Below are 24,261 nucleotides of genomic sequence, written 5' to 3'. Positions count from 1 at the left end.
GCCTTAACCAATCAACAAATCACGGCAGAAAACAAAAGAAACCAGGAAAACCGTGAGTTGCTGTCATGGGGCTAAGGGTGATCAGGTTCCTTGGTGTGAGGGCAGGGGAGTCACGGCTTGGGGCCAGGGCTCGGTCAGGGGTTGTTTTAGCTGAGGGGAGGGTCCTAGACAGGCCAGGACCCGAGTTAAGGGCTGGGGAAAGAGTCCTAGCCATGCTAGGACTCTACCCGAGAAACGCGCACCAATTGCGCGAACAAGTGCAGGCTGCCAGCGAGTGAAGGGCTCGGTCCAGGGCTTAGGGGCTGGGATAGGGCTTGTCCTTAGGGTCCTAGGTAGGTGTAATAGAGGGTGGTTCAAGGTCTGGAGCGCCGACTAGGGCCACAAGTGTCGAAACTTAGAGTCCATGCATCATGAAGCTCTCGGCCAGCTTAGGGGAGTAGTGAGGGGCTCACGTTTTGGGTTTTTGGCTTGTATTCTTAGTGGTCTAAGGGTCCAGTAGGGTACTTTAGGATGTTGGTCAGGTTTTGGATCAACATGGTTCGGGGGTAACTCGTGAAAATCGAAAGTTGGCTCGGGGGGACGAAGTTTAGGTGTCACTTTCGGGTTTTTAACTAATAAAATTTGAAAAATGGCTCACGGGGATCGAGTCGTAGTTCATAAAGGCTAAAATAATATAAAAAGACTAAATTTTGAATTTAGGAATTTTATATTAAAGTTTGGATTTTTCGGGATTAAAACACTGTCAAAACAATTAATTAAAGATAAATGAAAAAGTCTAATATTTAAGCTAAATAAAATTATGGAAAAAAATTCATGTAAGCTTAAATAGTTATTTGGGACATGTTAGAGACAATGGAATTAAGAAAAAGTTAAAAACGTGAAATTTTATGTACAGGGGTAAAACGGTCTTTTTACACCTAAAAATTAGTAAACGTCATGGCAGTGCCCTGAATGCTGTTTTATGTGCTAATATGATTATTTTCTATAGTTAGGATGTTTATGGAATTTTATATGTTAAAATGATATTTTAAATGTTTAGGGAATTTTATATGTTTATGATTTAATATGTCAAAATGTTATTTTAAATGTTTTGAGGTTAAAATTTCATTTAAAATGTTTATGAAATGTTCATGATTAAATTATGATTTTTAAATGTCTATGGGATTTTTATAATTTAAGGAAGACATTTAAAAGACGTGTTGCATGCTTGGTTTCAAAACAAAATTATATGTTATGCATGATTTTTATAAAGTAATGAGAATGTAAACGTTGAAGGAAGTGAAGTAATTATGATTAATTCGATAATGTTGGAGATATCGTGAGGGTGACGGTCCCAATGGGAGCCCGACGATCGTATTTCCATTATTACGAATATGAAGTAACGGTATGAGGTAACTGTATGTGGTAACGGTAATAATGGAATATCGTGAGAGGAAAAGGCCCCAGAGGGAGCTCATTTATGGGAAAAGGCCCAGAGGGAGCCCCGACGATCGTATTCTATTCGAAAGAGGATATGCCAGGGCCCAATTGATCGGTGAGAGTGTTGTTGTTGTCCCCCGCCGCCCAGTACTACGGTTTCATGTAAAAGGATCCATCGACTTTTGAGGTTTAAGGAAAGTCACAATTAAATATCTGAATTCAACAAAGGAAAAGGAAAAGGAAAAGAAAAATGAAAAGGAATAATGTTTATGATCATGAAAAAAGATTTTATGTTATGTCATGTTGAGGAAAAAGGAAGGAAAATGTTAAAGTTTATGTGATGCATGTCATGAAAATGTTTATGCTTAAAGTTGATGCATCATTATGAAAATGTTTTTATTTAAAGTTCATGCTTCATAAAAGGTTTACGAAAATGTTCATGTTTTAAGTTCATGCTTTTCATGAAAACGATATTTTAAATACAAGTATTTTTCACTGTTATATGTTGACTGTATTACGTATTACTTGCTATAAAGATGATGGTGTGTTGACTCTTTAGACTCACTAGGTGTGATAGATGCAGGTGAGATTGAGGGAGGTCTTGACGGATGATTTGACTGGACTAAAGGCGCACACAACCCGAGGACCAGCGCTTCTACTTTTCCGCATTTACGATTATGACTTATGATTTATGTTAAAGATTTTAAGACTATTTATTTATGCTTTTTGAGAGGTTTAGTATGGGCTATACTTTTCAAACTTATTGCTTTTAGGGTTGGTAAAGCAGTGGACGATTTCATTTATGACTATTGCACTTGATTTTTAAAATGCTAGTTGGTTGAGATTTTATTTTAAAGGGAAAAATATTTTATATTTTATAAAAATATTTTCATCTGTTATATGTCATGGCCGAAAATTGAGTGTTTAGAAAAAAAAATTCTGGTACTTTTAAAGCAATAAAAATGTTAGACGTTTCAGTTAACTAATCACTTAACAGCTATAAATTTGGATGATGAAAGTGAAGATGAAATTCACGCTGTCAGAAATTTATTTCAAACACCAGAACATGAAGTGGTAGATCAACGAGTTGCACAGGACGCAATACCTAATAATCAGTTTGTAGAACACCAAGATAATATTCAAACACAAACTGAAGACATTCCAACTGAAGAAGAAGAAACTGGTCAGTTACAAACTGAACCAATTGCGCAGAGAATTTTGACAAATCCAGCATAGATGGAGCAAAAATCATCCTCATGATTTGGTATTAGTTAACACACCTGATCCGGTGAAAACAGAAAATAGATGTCTTATTTATTTCACACTTTGCTTTTATATCTCAATTAGAACATAAGAAAACCGATGACGCTCTAGCTGATCCCAGCTGGGTAAATGTTATGCAAGAAGATTTAAATCATTTTACTCATAACAATGTCTGGACTTTAGTTCCAAAATCTCTTTCAAAATATATTATAGGTACAAAATGGGTATACATGAATAAACTGAACGAAGATAGTTCAGTTGTGTGTAACAAAGCAAGGCTAGTCGCAAAAGGCTATAGGTAAGAAGAAAGAATAGACTACGGTGAATCGTATGCTCCAGTTGTTCGACTGGAAGCAATCAGAATATTCCTTGCCTACGCATCTTCGAAAAATTTCAAAGTCTATCAATTGGATGTGAAGAGCGCATTCCTAAATGGTCAGTTACAGGAAGAAGTTTACGTAAAACAGCCACCATGTTTCGTAAATCATTTACATCTTGAGCATGTTTATCATCTCAACAAAGTTTTATATGGTCTTAAACAACCTCCCAGATTATGCGAAAAGTTTGCTAAATTAATGCAGGAAAAATTTGAAATGTGTACAACGGTGAATCCAATTCATAACAGCGCAATTACTTTTGCAGTTGTTCCTAAATTTTTCTTAGCAATTATCGTCAAATTCTTTATTTATTTCATAGTTTTGTGGCTTACTGAAGGAGTTAGACCTAACAACTAAATCATGATCCATGTTGTTTGAGCGTAGAAGTCAGATTATTCAAAATTTTGACACGATTCCGGACTTGAAACGCCAACAAATTTTGGTGAAAATAATAAGTTTGGTATAACCTTATTTTTATTTACAAAATCACCCTTATCCATTTTGATAAATATTATTTCATTTCTTAATAATTTTCACAAATACCACTTTGACCATTTTAAACAATTACATTTTAAGTTTAGGATTATCATAATTATCATTTTACCTTTTTGTTAATTTAATAATTACATCATAAACAAAATTTGAAAAGGAAAAAAAGAGTATATTAATTCTTAGTATAATGAAGGCAAAATTTTGGTAGTTTTGGAATAGCTTTATTTTTAATTGAAAAACCACACTTTTTCATTTGATAAATATAATTTCATCTTTTAACAATCTTCACAAATACTACTTTCATAATTTTAAGTCGATACATTTTTAATCTTAACAATATTAAAATGATTATTTTATCTCTTTGTTGATTTTAATAATTACTTGATAGATAAAATTTGAAAATAAAATAAAACTATATAAATATGCAAATGCAACGCGTGAAGTGAGACATTAATAATATCTTATAAGTTTTCGTTAAATTAAATATTTCAGCTACTTATAATTTTATTTGATTTCATATGATCAAAATTATCCTGCTATATAAGTTCAGATTTCATTTTGTTCATTCAATAACAAGCTAATACATGACATGTTTGTTGAAAAATATGAGTTGTAATATTTGAATGTTGAAAATAAGAAAGTTGAATGTTGAAAATAAGATTTGTAAATATTTAAAATTAGTGTTGTGGGGACCCGGACGCTAATTCATTTCTTAGTCATTTTTGCGAATAATTAAATCAATTAAATACACAGGGTCTAAATTTTTTTTTAAAAATACAGCAGCGGAAACATAATAAAATCAGTCTGATATACATGTTAATATAAAAGTACAAGTCTTGTACCACATGTCTTTTCATCAAACTAGGGTTCAATCACTATACATCAAATGTTGAATCCTATTCTACTTCTGAGTCCGGATCTCCACGCTAAATTGTAGTCTCTCATCTTCCTCTTGACCCTGAACCTGTCCCACCTGTTATCATGCACACATACAAACAAGACAACAGCCGGATGACTCCGATGAGAAATACATTCCCAGTATAAATCATGTATACATGCAATCATATAAACAAATACAAAGGCATAAAATAGATATCAATAACATGTATTCAATCTGAAAACATAAAACGATACGAAACTGTAAATCAACTCTGATTCACAAACTCTGACTCGACTCTATTCTAATCTAGGGATCCCGATCTGAATAAGAACGCAACAATCTCCCACCTACTCTCCCGATCGTGATGGCGGTACGTTCTTATTACGGACTTTGGTCCTGTCTCTATATCGAATATCTGCAATAGAAGTTGCTCTACTCTTATGCCATATCAATATGACCAAACGTCCGGTGTCTTGGCAAGGCTGCCAAAGACTTGGCATATTCTGCCAACCTATCAGACACATTATTCAAAGACTCTACTTATAATATCTGCCTAAGTATAATTTAATAAAATAAGCATAACAATCTCAAACATTGCAACATATCGAGGCAATGACAGTTCAGTATGTGATTTTGGGAAACTCAAGTCGAATCTAACTCGAGTTGTGCAATCCCGCATCAACATCAATTTATACATTTCTCTTCTCGGTCTGACGAAGTCAAAGTCTCGAATTCAAATCTGTTCATATCAATCTGGTAATGACAATATCGAATATATTATGTCAATATACAACTCAATTCAAGACATGTTCTGATCAATACTCAAATCAAGACATAATCTAATCAATTTCAACTATAAAACGATACAATCTCAATCAATAGTGAATCTGATTAATAATAATCTACTGATGTTTCGACGGCATACAATACAATCTCAATAACCCCGTCAATCTCAACATCACTGATATAATAACACGACTCATAATCAATATCAGTACAACCCATAATCTCACAATACTAGATGATTATTTCAAATCTGTACAAGCTCGCAATACCGGCAATACAATATCAGTATATACGAATCAACAACTCATCTGATCCAAATCTAAATAATATCAATATACCCAGCAATACAGTACCAATCAGATATTAACCCCAACAACTTATAATCGATAACAACACAATTCTGATATCAATTCGGTCTGATCACAATCAAATCAACTCTGAAAATTCATAGCAATTACATACGATAATCTGTTCTTCGATCCGGTTTCAATTATACGATGTCTGATTTCGTAAGAACAACATATATCAATTATATCTGATTCTGACAGTATCATAATTTCAAATCATATCAAAACGTAATAAAACTTACGTCTCGTGAAAGCTTTCGTTGATAGGAACACGGTACTGAAGTCGGATTGAAGTTCAGACGAACGGATTCTTCGTGAATCAAAATCTAGTGTCAAGGACTCATTTCTTTCCCGGGAGCTTTTCCTTGATTCTTTCTTCTTTTTCTCGTTTGTTTTGAAGTAAAGGATACAAGTATATATATATATTGCATGATAAAGGGCAAGTGGCTCATCCTTCAAGCTACACGTCTCGCGCATATGCTCGACCTCAATTGGCGCATATGCGCGAGACCTACTGGTCTCCGCGATAAGCTTCTTGGCAGCTCGCGTATATGCGTGCACCATCGCCGCGCATATGCGCGAGGTTCTCTGGACATGGCATTTAGCTTCTGCACAGCTCGCGCATATGCGCGCACACTTCTCGCGTATATGCGTGAGGTCTTCTGCCACTGTCGCGCATATGCGCAGCTCATTGTCGCGCATATGCGCGAGATGTTCTGTCCTCGCACATATTTTGTGTTTTGTTCCGTCTTTTCCGGTCTAATCCTTTCCGTCTATAATCACATTATTTGTCACCAAATCATTTCAGATTAACAGGGTAGAAATCTCGGGCCTTACATTTCTCCCCCCCTTAGATGCGATTTCGTCCTCGAAATCACAGGCAATCAGATTGTATCATAGGTAACCATATCATACCAGGAAGAAATGTATAACGGAAGTTAATCATAAACTCACCGCAATAAAACAATTCTGAAATCTTTGTCTTATATTAGATTCTGTTTCTCAGGTAATTTCTTCGATACTATAATAACTTCACTAAATTTTCATAAACGAACTAGTTTTCGTTTTGAACAGCTTTTCTTTACAATCGGGGATTGAGATCGGTTTCTCGAGTTAACTCAATATTTCACCGAATTCGGCCTCGTCTGGCTGAATAATATATGAGGCATCGGAGATATACTCCCGCAATAAAGATACATGAAACACATAATATAGACAGATAGAGAAGGCGATAATGCAGGTCAATAGGCACAATCTTTTATATTCTCATAATAATTCGGTGTCTTGTCTGACTTCTCGAGAATCTTATACGGATCGATATATAAGTTGGAGACAACTTCCTTTTCTTGTCAACTCTGACAACACTTCTGAAAATAGAAATCTTCAAGAATATTCAGTTTCTTGCCTCAAACACCACTAGTCGTCATCTGACGTTGGCATATTTGGCATATCTGTCTTGAGCTGTCTTTATTCTCTTCTGAATCAGCTTTACTTTTTCTGTCATACCTCTGATCATATCAGATCTAATCTCAGAAATCTCAGAGATATCATCTCAATACAGAGGGAATCTGCACTTTTTACTGCACAACGCTTCAAACGGTATCATTTCTATACTCGTTTGATAGCTGTTGTGGTACGAAAGCTCACAATATGGCAATGAATCCTGCCAACTAGTGCTAAAATCAATTACTATCGCTCTAAGCATATCTTCTAGTGTCTGGATAGTCCGTTCTGACTGTCCATCAGTCTGTGGATGATATGCGGTACTCAGGTATAACCTCACACCTAGAGCCTGCTGTAAACTCAGCCAGAAGTACGAAGTAAATCGAGGATCACGGTCTGATACAATCGAATTTGACACTCCGTGCAATCTGGCCGCTGTCTGACATAAATCTCTGTCATCTGGTCATATCTATACATCATCTTGTACAATTAAAACATGCGGATTCGGTCAATCCGTCCCTCACGACCCAATCACATCACAACCTCGAGAGGATTTCGGTACCTTCGTCACAAAATCCTTGGAAATGTGATCCCCTTTCCATTCAGGAATAAACAAGCTCTGTAATAATTCCTTGGGTTTCTATCCTTCTGTCTTTACCTGCTGGCACTTCAGACATTTCGATACAAATTCTGTAATATCTGATTTCATCTGTTTTTCTCAAAAACTGTCTTTTCAAATCACTGTACATTTTTCTGCCATCAGGATGATTACAGAATCGACTACTGTACATTTCTGACAATATGTGTCATTTCAAATCTGAAAATATTCAGTACACTAAGACGGTTACTCGCATATAACACACTGTCACAAACCTGATATTCTGATCGATACTCTGTTCTGATGTCAATACCGAGTTCTGAACATTCTGATCAACTTTCTAAACTGCTTTAATTCTCAAAATCAGCTCTGGTTCGGACTGTACAATATAAATTCTTCACTGTTTACTATCTGTTTCAAATACGGATTCAGAACAACAGCAATATTCAATCAGATTCAAAACATCACTCATCGATACTGATCCGCTAAACTCATAAAACAGTACTTTCTGACAATACTATCGGTCTCAGTCAACTGATCACTGCTTTACTTTACTAGAATCAACAGATATATCATCTTCAGATATCACAAACCCTGAATACAATCTGTCTCAACTAAGATGCACATTTCAACAGTTTCTATATACCACATTTCAATTCTCAGAATATTCAATGAAATTTTCAAATGTTCGATCTAATCAGTCATTTGCTTCAAATATCTCAGGATATCATAGAAAAAACGAGCATAAAATCATCAGAATACTCTAAACACAGGGTTCATCAACTCACAAACATAGCTGGAGCATTCCAAATAGAAACACTCAATCAAATGTAACTCTCAGCTAAAAATCTTCTAACTGGTCTTTCAAATCTTTCAATTTAATCGGTATCATTCTGTACTGTGTTCTAGAAATAAGAATAGTACCTTGCATTCATTCAATGCTAGAATCTATCTTTCTGACTGGAAGCAACTCTGACATCTCATCTAAGCACACATCAGCAATTTCATGTATCACTGGCAAATCAGCCCATGATAGGCTTGATTTCAGTATGTCAACTGAATACATAAGGAATCCCTCCGTTCCTTTCTGTAATAATCAAGTCATTAACATCACATATATCAAAGGAATTCTAGATCTAGAATCCCTACCGTAAAATTTTCGTTCATCAGCCATATCTGGTCTGAATCTCACAATTTGCTGGAAATAATCACCGGTAGCTCTGTACTTGGTCAGCATATCAATATCAATAGTGCAGTCAAAATCAGACAGCTCAAGTACAATGCAATCTAACTCAATCTCATCTTTGTCCTACTGTAGCATACAATGTCTAACAGATGTCACTGATACAAAACCTCTCTCCAACGGAAAAGATCAATACTACAGCAGATAATAACTCAATAGCAAAGCATATATCCATGCAATTTATTAAACAATAATCGTATGGAATGCATTAGTATCTATCAATACTATGCAAAATAACTATACAGGAAACAATTACCTGCCACAATATCATCAAATGCGCTCTAGCCTACTGTCGAGGAGGCTGGCCACCCGTCTGGCTTCCTCCTAACCCTGGTTGTGACTGAGGAGTCGTCGGTGATGTCTGGAAGGAGTGAACAGTAGATACTCGTCTATCTGTCTGAGCCACTGCTCCAGATGACTCTGTTCCATGAGATCTTCGGGAACCTCCCTGTGGACAAACTCTAGCAAAATGTCCTTGCTGTCGGCAGATACGGCAACTACCAGTCACACCTAGACATTGCTCTGTGGGATGTCTTCCACCACAAGTTCTGCAATAAACTCCGGTATAAGTCTGGCTAGAAACACTGGAGCTAGATGAACCGCTCCCTAACTTCTTAAACTGTTTCTTTCGAATTTTCAGAGGATCTTTCTTTCCACCACTAGTACTGCCGCTATCAAATATGAGAGGAAATTCCGTTTTCTGTGGTTGAACAGCATACGACTTTTCTCGTTGTTGGATCAAACTTGCCTCAGCTTCTTTTGCTCTGTTCAAAGCATCAACAAAACTATGGGGTCGCTCCACATTTACCAATGCAGATATCTCTGTATTCAATCCCTTGATGAACTGATCAGTTACAGCTTCATCATTCCCAACCATATGAGGCGCAAAACGTAGTAAGGTAAAGAATTTTGCTGCATATTCTTCAATATTCAGTTGACCCTGTCTCAAATTGGTAAACTCTGTATTCTGGTCCTTTCGGTATGATTCAGGGAAAAATCTTTTATAAAACTCAGCTTTGAAGATGTTCCACGTAATCACTGTACCATGCTGCTCTAAGGCTTCCTTGGTTGCGATCCACCAACTCTTCGCGACCTCATGTAACTGATGCCTAATCAGTTTAATTCTATATTCATCTGGGTAGTCAAACGAATCAATTAGCATTTCTATCTCATCTAGCCAACTCTCACAATCATCTGATGTTTCAGTGCCCTTCAAAATCGGCGGTTGGAATGACTGAAATCTCTTCAACATTGCTTCCATCGGAGTTTCTGACACATCCATCTGATAACTCGAAGTACTACCCGGTTCTCGAATTCTTCGAGAAGGTATATCTGATTACCAAAAGAATTAGTAACCAAATACAACAAACCTGTTTCAGTCCTCCTCTGATCATCTTACTGCTGATCCAGAATCGGTTATGATTCATGCTTTACAAGTACACATTGCAATTACTAAATAAATCAAGTAAACATGTACTTTCAAAGCAATAAAACATGCTTTCATGCTAGCATAGAACATAAGTATAATAACAATACAATATTCTCATGATATTATCAATAAGTAAGCAAGGAAAAAGGACTCAATCTACACCGCTCACCATTTTCTATCTCAGGCTAAGGAACCTAATGCTCTGATACCACCTGCTGTGGGGACCCAGACGCTAATTCATTTCTTAATCATTTTTGGGAATAATTAAATCAATTAAATACACAGGGTCTAAATTTTTTTTTAAAATACAACAGCAGAAACATAATAAAATCAGTCTGATACACATGTTAATATAAAAGTACAAGTCTTGTACTACATGTCTTTTCATCAAACTAGGGTTCAATCACTATACATCAAATGTTGAATCCTATTCTACTTCTGAGTCCGGATCTCCACGCTAAACTGTAGTCTCTCATCTTCCTCTTGACCCTGAACATGTCCCACCTGTTGTCATGCACGCATACAAACAAGACAACAGTCGGATGACTCCGATGAGAAATACATTCCCAGTATAAATCATGTATACATGCAATCATATAAACAAATACAAAGGCATGAAATAGATATCAATAACATGTATTCAATCTGAAAACATAAATTGATACGAAACTGTAAATCAACTCTGATTTACATTCTCTTACTCATAAACTCTGACTCGACTCTTTTCTAATCTAGGGTTCCCGATCTGAATAAGAACGCAACAATCTCCCACCTACTCTCCCGATCGTGGTGACGGTACGTTCTTATTACGGACTTTGGTCCTGTCTCTATATCAAATATCTGCAATAGGAGTTGCTCTGCTCTTATGCCATATCAATATGACCAAACGCTCGGTGTCTTGGCAAGGCTGCCAAAGACTTGGCATATTCTGCCAACCTATCAGACACATCATTCAAAGACTCTACTTATAATATCTACTTAAGTATAATTCAATAAAATAAGCATAACAATCTCAAACATTGCAACATATCGAGGCAATGACAGTTCAGTATGTGATTTTGGGAAACTCAAGTCGAATCTAACTCGAGTTGTGCAATCCCACATCAACATCAATTTATACCTTTCTCTTCTCGGTCTGACGAAGTCGAAGTCTCGAATTCAAATCTATCCATATCAATCTGGTAATGACAATATCGAATATACTGTGTCAATAGACAACTCAATTCAAAACCTGTTCTGATCAAAACTCAAATCAAGACATAATCTAAACAATTTCAACTATAAAACGATACAATCTCAATCAATAGCGAATTTGATTAATATCAATCTACTGATGTTTCGACGGCATACAATACAATCTCAATAACCCCGTCAATCTCAACATCACTGATATAATAACACAACTCATAATCAATATCAGTACAACCCATAATCTAACAATACTAGATCATCATTTCAAATCTGTACAAGCTCGCAATACCGGCAATACAATATCAGTATATACGAATCAACAACTCATCTGATCCAAATCTAAATAATATCAATATACCCAGCAATACAGTACCAATCAGATATTAACCCCAACAACTTATAATCGATAACAACACAATTCTGATATCAATTCGGTCTGATCACAATCAAATCAACTCTGAAAATTCATAGCAATTACATACGATATATGTTCTTCGATCCGGTTTCAATTATACGATGTCTGATGTCGTAAGAACAACATATATCAATCATATCTGATTCTGGCAGTATCATAATTTCAAATCATATCAAAACGTAATAAAACTTACGTCTCGTGAAAGCTCTCGTTGATAGGAACACGGTAGTGAAGTCGGATTGAAGTTCAGATGGACGGATTCTTCGTGAATCAAAATCTAGTGTCAAGGACTCATTTCTTTCCCGGGAGCTTTTCCTTGATTCTTTCTTCTTTTTCTCGTTTGTTTTGAAGTAAAGGATACAAGTATATATATATATATATATTGCATGATAAAGGGCAAGTGGCTCATCCTTCAAGCTACATGTCTCGCGCATATGCGCGACCTCAATCGGTGCATATGCGCGAGACCTACTGGTCTCCGCGATAAGCTTTTCGGCAGCTCGCGCATATGCGTGCACCATCGCCGCGCATATGCGCGAGGTTCTCTGGACATGGCATTTAGCTTCTGCACAGCTCGCGCATATGCGCGCACACTTCTCGGGCATATGCGCGAGGTCTTCTGCCACTGTCGCGCATATGCACAGCTCCTTGTCGCGCATATGCGCAAGATGTTTTGTCCTCGCACATATTTTGTGTTTTCTTCCGTCTTTTCCGGTCTAATCCTTTCCGTCTTTAATCACATTAATTGTCACCAAATCATTTCAGATTAACAGGATAGAAATCTCAGGCCTTACAAGTGTGTGATGATGTATGTAATGATGTATTTATTTTTGGATCTTATTTCCAAAGAAATTCTATAAATAGGTCTCTCAGTTTGTAAAGAAAATCACAATTGAGTAAAGAGAAAATTTTATAAAGTGTGTAGTTTGGTAATTTTGAAAGTTTCAGATTTTTACTTTTTACCGTAAATTTTTCCTTTTAACACGTTATCAGCACGATACTCGAAGTTTCGGTTCTCCATATTTTTCCAAGCTCCAAAACACAAGGAAAAAGTAACAATATTCAAAAGTAAGAGTATTTTCTTTAGTGTTTATTTATTTTTATTGTATATATATTTAATATATAATATCATGTTATTATATAAAATGATTCTCTGACACCTCATTATAATAACGTGATGTGATTATATTATTATACTGCTTATATAATTTTATTTTGTTACTATTTATTTATTGTATATATATATTTGAATAATATCATGTTATTATATAAAAAGAGTCCATGACACCTCATTATAATAACGTGATGTGATTATTTCATTGTTTATATATTTTATTGTGTTATATAATAATTATATATATATTTATATTTGTATAATGTCACGGTATTATACAAAAGAAGTCTCTGACACCTCATTATAATATTGTGATATGATATACACAATGATTTAAATATGATTAACATTATATACATCATATTATTACCATAAAATTTACATATACATACATTTATTTTTTAAGAATTTGTAACGGTCATAAATGGTCATAAACGGCTATTTTTTACCCTATAAATATGACTTCACAAAACATTCAATCACTCCAAACTTATTCTTCCTCCCTAAAAAATTTTCTTCATCAAAATTTCGAAAAAGAAGAAGATGTCTCTTCAGGTTATTTTGTGTAATTATTTTGGTTATTATACTCACTAGTCTTGTATTTATCGGAGAATATTCGCCTCGCATTTTTCTTTATTTTTAAGAATGCTTGTACTTGTAATTTATCATTTACTTTTTATTGTCATATTAATAGAACTTAACTAATAAAATGCATTGTTATTTTTATAGTACCACCATGTCAAACTTGGCGAAGCTCGAATTTGTTGCGCTCGACATTACAGGAAAAAACTATATACTATGGACTCTCGATGTAGAAATGAATCTTGAGTCATTGGGTCTAAAAGAGACCATTAAAGAAAATGGTATATCTTCATCAGAAGAAAAAGCAAAATGTATAATATTTTTACGTCGACATCTTGATGAAGGTTTAAAATGTGAATATCTTATCGAAAAAGATCTCATGGCTCTGTGGAAAGGATTAAAAGAAAGATTTGAACATATAAGAGAAGTTATACTTCCGACTGCCCGTGATGAATGAAATATGTTGAGATTCCAAGATTTTAAGAAAGTAAGTGATTACAATTCAGCGATGTATCGAATAATCTTGCAATTAAAATTTTGTAGACATGAAGTTACGGAATCGAAAATGATTGAAAAAATATTTTCCACATTTCACGCATCAAATATAACTCTGCAGTAACAATATAGAGTGCGTGGATTTGCGAGATATTCTGAACTTATCGCATGTCTTCTTGTAGCAGAAAAGAACAATGATCTGCTAATGAGAAATCATCAGTCCTGACCCACTGGATCAACAACATTTTCAGAATTAAATGATGTAAGTAAAATTGAATTTAAACCTGGAAACCAAAATCAAATTCAGAGACAAGGTTTTGGTAGAGGTCGAGGTCGAGGTCGAGGTCGAGGTCGTGGTCGTGGACATGGAAGTAGTCGTGGTCGTGGTCACGGCTGTGGTTTTGAAAAAAATCGAGATAGTTATTTTTATAACTCATCTCAAAAGGGCGTCACGAACCACCCACTGAAAAGGCATCATGAGAACATGAGTGGTAATGAAAATCACTCAAAATGATTTGAAAGTTCTTGTTTTAGATGCGGCACTTCAGGACATTGGTCTCGTATCTGTCGAGCTCCGAGCACCTTTGCAAGCTCTATAAAGAATCGATAAAGGGGAAAGAAAAAGAGATCAACTTCACTTAGCACAGTGGCCGTTTGAGTTATTAAACTCATTTTGATGCTGCAGATTTTCTAAATGATTTCTCTGGAAATGATCAATATGCTGGTGGAATAGAAATGAAAAATATTGATGCTGCAAATTTTCTCAACGATTTCTCCGGAAATGAACAATATATTCGTGGAATATAAATGTAAAATAATTTAATTTTAATGTACTCATATGATAATGTTTTATTGTACAATTATGACATGTGTTACATTTTTCAATAAATTACATATGTATTGTCAATAATTTTTTCATTGCATATTTTTTTTTAAGTTCTAATATGGAAAATGCTGTGAACAAAGCTAAACAAGGATCAAATCCCATGGTGTTTGCATAACTGATAGTGGTACAACGCACACTATTTTCCGGGATAAAAGATATTTCTTGGAACTAAAACCAACAAAAACAATGGTGAATACAATATCAGGTCCTGTAGACTTGATAAAAGGTCGTGGTAAAGCACATTTTTTGTTATCTAATGGTAGAAATTTTTCGATAAATGATGCTTTGTATTCACCACAATCAAAAAGAAATTTGTTGAGTTTTAATGACATATATTCTCATGGGTATGATACTCAGATAATAAATGAAAGAAATGAGAAATATATGTGTCTTACCACATATAAATCAAGAAAGGAATATTTAGTTGAAAAACTACCAATGCTCCCTGCTACTACTTAAATAATAAGTCACCCAAGTGTAGGTTGTATGCAAATAATATATTTCGTAAGTACGAGATCGATCCTCAGAGAGGTTATTTTGAGTTTAAATTTATTAATTTATAGATTACCAAATGCAAGAATGAAGTTTACAAATTATAAATTTTGTCAAGGCTTGAGGATTTATTCTTGTTTTATATAATATTGTTTAACTAAAAGTAAAACAAAAGAAACCACCATAAAAATGGTTCCAAGAAAATTAAACACACACATAATATAATATAGTTCCCATTATAGAAAATACCGAATTAACCGATATTTTATATATGGTACCTATGATTATAATTATAACTATATAAATAAATAATTGCATAAAGTAAATGTTAAATTAAATCATTATATTTCATTTAGAACAACCGGCATAGCCACGCTATTGCCTATGCGGAAAAGTAAAAGTTAGTTGAGATAAAGTAAATGTTAGATGCGAAAAATAAAAGTTAGTTGCGATAAAGTAAATGTTAGATTGTTAGATGTTAGTATTAAATCATAATATTTTATTTAGAACAACCGGCAGAGCCACGCTATCGTCTAAATGAAATATTATGATATTATTATATAAATATATATATATATATATATATATATAAAATAATAAATGATGAAATATTTATTGTATCAAAATTAAACAACAAATCAAGATAACCACTTTAATGGTATCAAGCATTTGATGTAAATTGATAACAACAAATAATTCATTTTTATACCTACAATAAAAATAAGTTAGCTAAATGAAAAGAAATAAAGAAAGAATATACAAAATATAAACAATCTTACTTCACCAAGAATGCATCTTCTTCACCTTGACATAATAGATTTAGCTTGCCATAAGCTTACTTTTGATCAACACTAAAATATCACTCATAGTTGAGAACATGAAAAAAAATATATTAAAACTTAGAACTTTGATACACACTCACACTATATTTTACAATGAGATAGAATGATTCTCAAGCTAGCACAAGGCCTCTGTTTATAGGCCAAATGAGAGAAAGGGTCAAAATTTTTATTATTGTCATGTAGTTGCAATAGTATTCTTTGTCTCCTCCAAGTTCAATTCCATGTCCCTTCTTTCAATGCTTTGTTCCACGACTTTAATCACCGAATTTGACTCTGCTCAAAACGGCAAACATGTGGGAAATTGTCTGTAGATGAATTTGGCCACTTGGTTCACCTTATTTGGTTAAATATTGAAATAGTTATGATTTTTTTACTATATACTGGTCATAGTAAAAGTAAATTTGTCCTCCTTTTGATATTTGCACAATTTGATCATCTTAATGAATTTTTTAGGCAATTATGTCTTCCGCAAAGTTGTAGATAATTTCTCAAGGATTCCAAACATGTTTGAGTCACCTCCATTTGAATTTTCTAGCTTGAGTTATCATTATTTTACCAACACGTAGAAAACCTGAAAATAAAACATATTTAGTAAGACAATTAAATATAAACAAACAATACTAAAATAACATAATTTTATAATTTTAATGAAACTTAAATTTTAAAATACAGGTTTTAACATATAATAAATTATTAATTTTAAGTTTCATCACACCCCCACAATATCTTATTACTAGTCCCTTAGTAATTAAATTTATCGGAAAATCACAACCTAGATTCTTTATTCCTTTTATATATTCAAATACAAACATATTTATTAAAAACAAAATCATATACCGATTTATATATATATATATATATATTTTCGTTTAATATAATAATATATAATTAGATGTGTTTTTATTATTATTCTTATTTTCACATAATATATAAAGTAACAATATATATATAATTTTTTTTAAATTTCTAATTTTTTTATAATAATATAGTCAAAAGGATAATTCACACCACCCACCATAACATGTATAATATCAAGAATATTAATGTAAAAGCCTCAACTCCATAAATTCTTCCAGGTCAAAATGTTTAAGGAATAGCTAGTTTGCACTCATGGAGTTGAAATGAATATTAACTCTCATTGAAAAAGGCTAAGTATTAAAGCAGACAATTAATTAAACTAATATTGAAAACAAAATAGGAAAATTTACAAAAAATAAAATCCCCCTTTTTCTTTTTTTTATTGTTTTTTTAAATAACGTGACTGCAAAATATTACAATAACATAAAATTTTTTATCCAAACATTCTACCATAAATATATATATATATATATATGTATATATATATATATGTATATTTATAAACATTTATATAACGGATACATCCGACTACCTTTGAAAATTATCTAGCACAAACAAATCTTTTTGTTTGTTTTTTGTTTTTTTTTGTTTTTTGTTTTTTTTTTTTGTTTTTTTCAACACTATATTGATGTTTTTAGAACACATTGATAGTACATCAATCAAATCTAAAAAAAAATTACAATGAATAAAGTATTTTGCAGTCCGTTATATATTTATTTCTTTTTTTTTCTTTTTTCAATAAATATTTTTTTTAGGGGAGTTATATTCTTATAATTAACCATTTTTTAATAATCAATAAAAGTTTATTAATTGTTTTCTCATTTCTCACCACTCACTCACAAAAGATGTGTGAGTATATATTATAATTTTACAAAAGAATTCTTTCAATTATACATGTTAACAACCATACAAACCATATCTTTTAACTATATTCTCATAAAAATTTTAGAAATTATTTTATTTGAAAACACATACAATTATATATATATATATATATATATATATATGAACACATCTATTATATATTTTATATTAATTGAAATCAAAATATATATATAAATTGGTACATATGAAAAACTAATTTTTCTTTTAGTCTGTATTTTGAATATAATGAATATTAAAATCTAGTGTATTGTGATTTTCCAATAATTATTAACTAATGCGTTTCAGGTGCATTTTACTGACACCTTACTCGACATTGAACTAAAAATTATTATTATTATTACTATATATAAGTATATATTTTAATTTTTATATAAAAAAACTAAAAGGAGAAGAAGAAGAAATTATTCATACCTTAAAGAAAAACATTAAAACATACCGTTGAATCACAAGTTTAGCATCACATGAATTTTCTTTTCTTACTTTTGGATGTTGGCCAATTAAGTTGAGATAAGGATGGATCTGGTTCCTTGCAGTAAATCAATAAGTTCACCTTCACTTGTAGTAGAAACTAACATCCTTCGCGAAGCTAATGAAATAAATCTCTGTTCCACAACATCATCAAAAAATGATAACAGTTTATCATAATAATTGTTAACATTTAACAAACCAATTGGCTTATTGTGGATATTTAATTGTGCCCAACAAACAGTATGAAATATTTCTTCCAAAGTACCGAAACCTCCTGACAAAGCAATGAAAGCATCTGAATGTTCAATCATTTGAGTAATTCGTTCATACATGTTGTCCACTTTCATTTCTTCTCCTATTGTTGGTCCTGTAAGATTGGCTAAGGTAATCGGAATAATGCCTAAAACTTCACTTCCACCTGCATGCGCAGCTTTTGCAACTTTTCCCATGAGGCCAACTTCATCACCACCATATGCCAAATGAATCTTTTTTTTAGCAAGTGTTATTCCAAGATTTTCTGCTACTTTTTCATAAATTGAATCTTTTCATGCACTAGATCCACAAAATACACAAATATATTTGATTTTACTTACCGTGGACGTTGACATGTTGAGAAATATGTTTTTTTGTAATTGTTAGATCACAGCATATGAATTTATAAGCGTAACATGCCAAAAGTCAATATTTGAACAGGAAATTATTATTATTAAAAGAAAATAAAAATGACAAAATTAAAACAAATATATACAGCGTAGTTGTGATTGTGGCTCACATCTTCCTCTGATTTTACGTTCAGTAACGGCTTCAACGCCTTCTATGAGTCGAGGATATGCTTCCCATCCAATTTTCTTATAAATTGGCAAACATGGTCTTTTAACGTCAGATTCCCAAGACGAAATTGTGTATATACATTTACTTATCTAAATAGATATGCGTTACTACAGTAGGATCTTTGTAAGGCTGATTCCACCGTCCATATTGATATTCCTCCTGTTGAAATTCCCACCATAGTTTAAGAAGTTCATTTTGCATGTACCCACTAGAATGCGTATCAAGAACCTCTAGAAAATTATCCAAAGGCTCTTTACTCAGACAATTCTTAATGAATAAAATTTTATCTTCTCTATTCATTGATGTCATTCCAACATTTTTGCATTTTTCCTTACAAGTCCACCTTGCACATTTATGACATCCAACTATACGTTTAGCTCTTCGCTTTTTGGCATATGTGCTTTTACCAAATCCTGGCATATGTCTTATTATTAATTCACTTGCTTCCCCAACCAATCGGACTTTTGCTTCAATTATCAAACGGACATCATTCGGTATGCCATATGACATCATCAACCTTAGCCGCTCACATCTAGCTTTATAAATTTTTTTCAATGCATTATCAGGTAAACAAGCAAAATATTTACGAAGATTCATAATACACGCATCCATATTATTATTATTATTATATATTTCAATTATTTTGGGAAAGCTGAAGAAACCGACTAAAACAGTCACGAAGTACCGTTATCCGCCACTTAACCGGGGAATGAACTAGAATCTGCAAAACAAAATGAAAATATCAAATAACTATTGTGGATCATATAAAGGCATAAACTCATTATTAAGAATTTCATTTTCTATAAAAGGCTTAAGTCTTTGCCCATTAACTTTAAATACGTCATTATTTTTAGGATTTTCAATATCAACAGCACCATGAGGATAAACAAATTTGACTATAAATGGTCCTGACCACCTCGATCTTAGTTTACCTGAAAATAAATGCAAACGAGAATTATAAAGCAAAACTTTTTGTCCAATTTCAAATGACTTTCTCATAATATTTTTATCATGAAAGGCTTTAGTTTTATCTTTATAAATCTTCGAATTTTCATATGCATCATTTCTTAATTCTTCAAGTTCATTTATTTGCAATTTTCTTAATTTAGATGCATAAGCTAAATTAATATTAAATGCTTTAATTGCCCAATAAGCTTTATGTTCAAGTTCAACCGGTAAATGACAATGCTTACCAAAAACTAACCTATATGGTGACATCCCTAATGATGTTTTAAATTCAGTTCTATATGTCCATAATGCATCAGTTAATCTTAAAGACCAATCTTTTCGATTTGGATTAACTTTTTTTTCTAAAATTTGTTTTATTTCTCTATTTGCAAGTTCAACTTGACCATTACTTTGAGGATGATATGGGGTAGAAACTTTATGTGTAATGCCATATTTTCTTAACAAAGAAGAAAATGATTTATTTATAAATTGACTTCCCACATCACTAATTATTGCTCTAGATATTCCAAATCGGCTAAAAATATTTTCTTTTAAAAATTTTATAACAACTTTATGATCATTAGTTCTACATGCAATTGCTTCAATCTATTTTGAAACATAATCAACAGCGACTAAAATGTACGTATATCCAAAAGATAATGGAAATAGACCCATAAAATCTATCCCCCAACTATCAAATATTTCAATAATTATGATTGGATTTAAAGGCATAATGTTTCGTTTTGAAATTGATCCCATCTTCTGACAGTTTTCACAAGATTTGCAAAATAAATTTGTAATGCCCGAGATTTTGATTATGATAATCCGAAATGATTCGGTGATTAATTGATGTGATTCTAGACGGAAAGGATCGGACCGGGAAAGACGAGATAATGCATGAAAATGTGCGAGGAACAGTAGCCCTCGCGCATATGCGCGGCACAGATGCACGCATATGCGCGACGTGGGCAGAGGACCTCGCGCATATGCGCGAAGTGAGTCGCGCATATGCGCGAGCCTGTGCAAGCGATGTCCAGAGGACCTCGCGCATATGCGCGGGATGAGTCGCGCATATGCGCGAGCTGCCGAGAAGTCGAGTCCAGAGAGTTGGGCGCATATGCGCGGAAATGTGTCGCGCATATGCGCCAGCAGTTGGGAAGACACGCGCCGAGACTTAAGGTCTCGCGCATATGCGCCAGTTGATGTCGCGCATATGCGCGAGACGTGTTGCATGTAGGATCGGCCATTTGCTTTACATGCGTGAATGCAATATATATATATGTAACAAAGCTTCGTTCCTCCTTCATTATTTCCGGGAAAAGAGTCGAGAAAAGTCTCTGTGAAGTTAAAGAAAATCCTTACGTCTTTTGGGGAGAAATTCGTCTATCCGATTTTGAATCCGACTTCAGCATTGAGTTCCTATCGACGTAGGCTACAACTGGACGTAAGTTTTACTACGTTTTGATATGATTTGAAATTATGGTATTGTCAGAATCTGATATGATTCACATATGATGTTCTTGTCATGTTAGACATCGTATAATCGAAACCGGACTGAAGAATAAATACCATATGGAATTGTTATGATTTCGGAGTTATGTTGGAATCGATTTGATATCAGAATTGAATCGTTATCGATTATGAGATGTTAGAATTGATATCTGACTGAGATGATATTGCTGGGTATACTGAGACTATGACGTTATATTGTTGAAACAGAATTTGATTGAATTCTGATTATATCCAGTATTGTTTGAGTGGTGTACTGATACCGTACCCTCGATATTGTTATTGTCAGATTGAGTATTGACAGGATTTGAGTTTGAGACTTCGACAGAGTCAGAGTATCAGAAAGAAAGGTATAAATTAATGTTGAGTTGGGATTGCACAACTCGAGTGAGGTTTGACTCGAGTTTCCCTAAATCACATACTTAGTTTATTGCATTGATATTTGTAATTGATGAGATTGATGTTTGTAGTCTATTGATTTATAGCCACTGCATGTATTGACTACTGATTGTTTAGTCATTGGCTGATTCGTCTAGTCACCGGCTGATTCGTCTGGTTATTGACTGATTCGTCTAGTTATCGACTGATTCGTCTAAACTTTGGCTGATTCGCTTAATTACTGGCTGATTCGTCTAGTTATTGACTGATTCGCTTAATTCTTGACTGATTCGTCAATTCTGCGGCTGTTTCGCCCGGACACTGGATATATAAATTATATCGATGCCGTTTAGGGTTGATTCGTTCTTATCGACTGCGATTCGATATAATTATCAATATCCAGACATTGGGATCCCTAGGTTAGAGTTGAGTCGAGTCTGAGACGACGCGTTGTTTGAGTCGAGTCTGTGATGACTAGTTGATTTACAGTTTTATATCATTCATGTTTGTTGATTGGCTGCATGTGAATGATATTTGTTATATGCTTTTGTATATGTTTTTATATGATTGCATGTTTACATTGTTTATACTGGGATTTATTCTCACCGGAGTTATCCGGCTGTTGTCTTGTTTTGTATGTGTGCATGACAACAGGTGGGACAGGTCCAGGGTTGAAAAGATGAAGAGAGATCGTGATTAGAGTGGAGGCTCCGGACTTGGATTAGAGATAGGGTTAGACACGTGATATTAGCTGTCAAACCTTAGTTGAATAAATGTATACAGGACTTGCACTTTTATACTGAGATGTATATACGTTTTATTCCACTACGTTCCGCATTTTAAAAAAAATTTAGACCCTATTTGATAATTGATTAATTAGTCCCAACGATGATTAAGAACATGATTAGCGTCCGGGTCCCCACAAAATGCGTATCTTTGAATAAAGACGGCCAATAAAATCCACGTTGTAAGATTTTTGTAGCTGTTTTATTGGATGAAAAATGACCTCCACATGCTTCAGAATGACAAAGTTTAATAACATTACTTACTTCATTGTCGGGTATGCATCGTCGAAAAATTTGGTCAGGACAATACTTAAATAAGTAAGGATCATCCCAAAAAAAAATTTTAACTTCTATCAAGTATTTATTCTTATCATGTGAATTCCAATGAGAAGGTATTTTATTTGTCACAAGAAAATTTACAATGTTAGCAAACCAAGGCATAATAGTAGCATAAAACAACTGATCATCTAGAAAATTTTCATTTATTGGTATTTCATTATGAGATGATTCAGTCATTATTCTAGATAAATGATCGGCTACAACATTTTCTTTTCCTTTTTTATCTTTAATTATAATATCAAATTCTTGTAACAATAAAATCTACCGTATTAATCTTGGCTTAGCATCTTGTTTATTTGATAAATATTTTATGGCAGAATGATCGGTGTAAACAATAGTAGTAGAACCAATTAAATAAGATCGAAACTTATCTAATGCAAATACTACTGAAAGTAATTTTTTTTTCAGTAGTTGAATAATTTATTTGGGCACTATTTAAGGTTCTACTAGCATAATAGATTGCATAAGGTTTTTCTTCTTTTTTTTGTCCTAACACAGCTCCTATAGCATAATCACTTGCATCACACATTAATTCAAATGGTAAAGACCAATCTGGAGGTTGTAAAATAGGTGATGTAACTAAAAGATTAATAATTTTTTTAAAAGCATTTTCACATTTCTGAGTCCATTCAAATTGTGTATCTTTTGTTAAAAGATTTGAAATAGGTTTAGATATTATGCTGAAATTTTTTATAAACCTTCTATAAAATCCTGCATGACCCAAGAATGATCGAACTTCTTTGACCGTTTTTGGTGATGTTAAATTAGCAATAACATCAACTTTGGCTTTATCAACTTCAATTCCTTTTTCAGATATCACATGTCCTAAAACAATCCCAGATTTAACCATATAATGACATTTTTCCCAATTTAAAACAAGATTTTTTTCTTCACATCTTTTTAATACTTCTTCTAGATTTTTAAGACAATTTTCAAATGAATTTCCAAAAACAGTTATATCATCCA

Source organism: Primulina tabacum, chromosome 12 (genome assembly GCF_025594145.1).
Source record: "Primulina tabacum isolate GXHZ01 chromosome 12, ASM2559414v2, whole genome shotgun sequence".
Taxonomy (NCBI): domain Eukaryota; kingdom Viridiplantae; phylum Streptophyta; class Magnoliopsida; order Lamiales; family Gesneriaceae; genus Primulina; species Primulina tabacum.
This window is presented reverse-complemented; position numbering follows the sequence as displayed.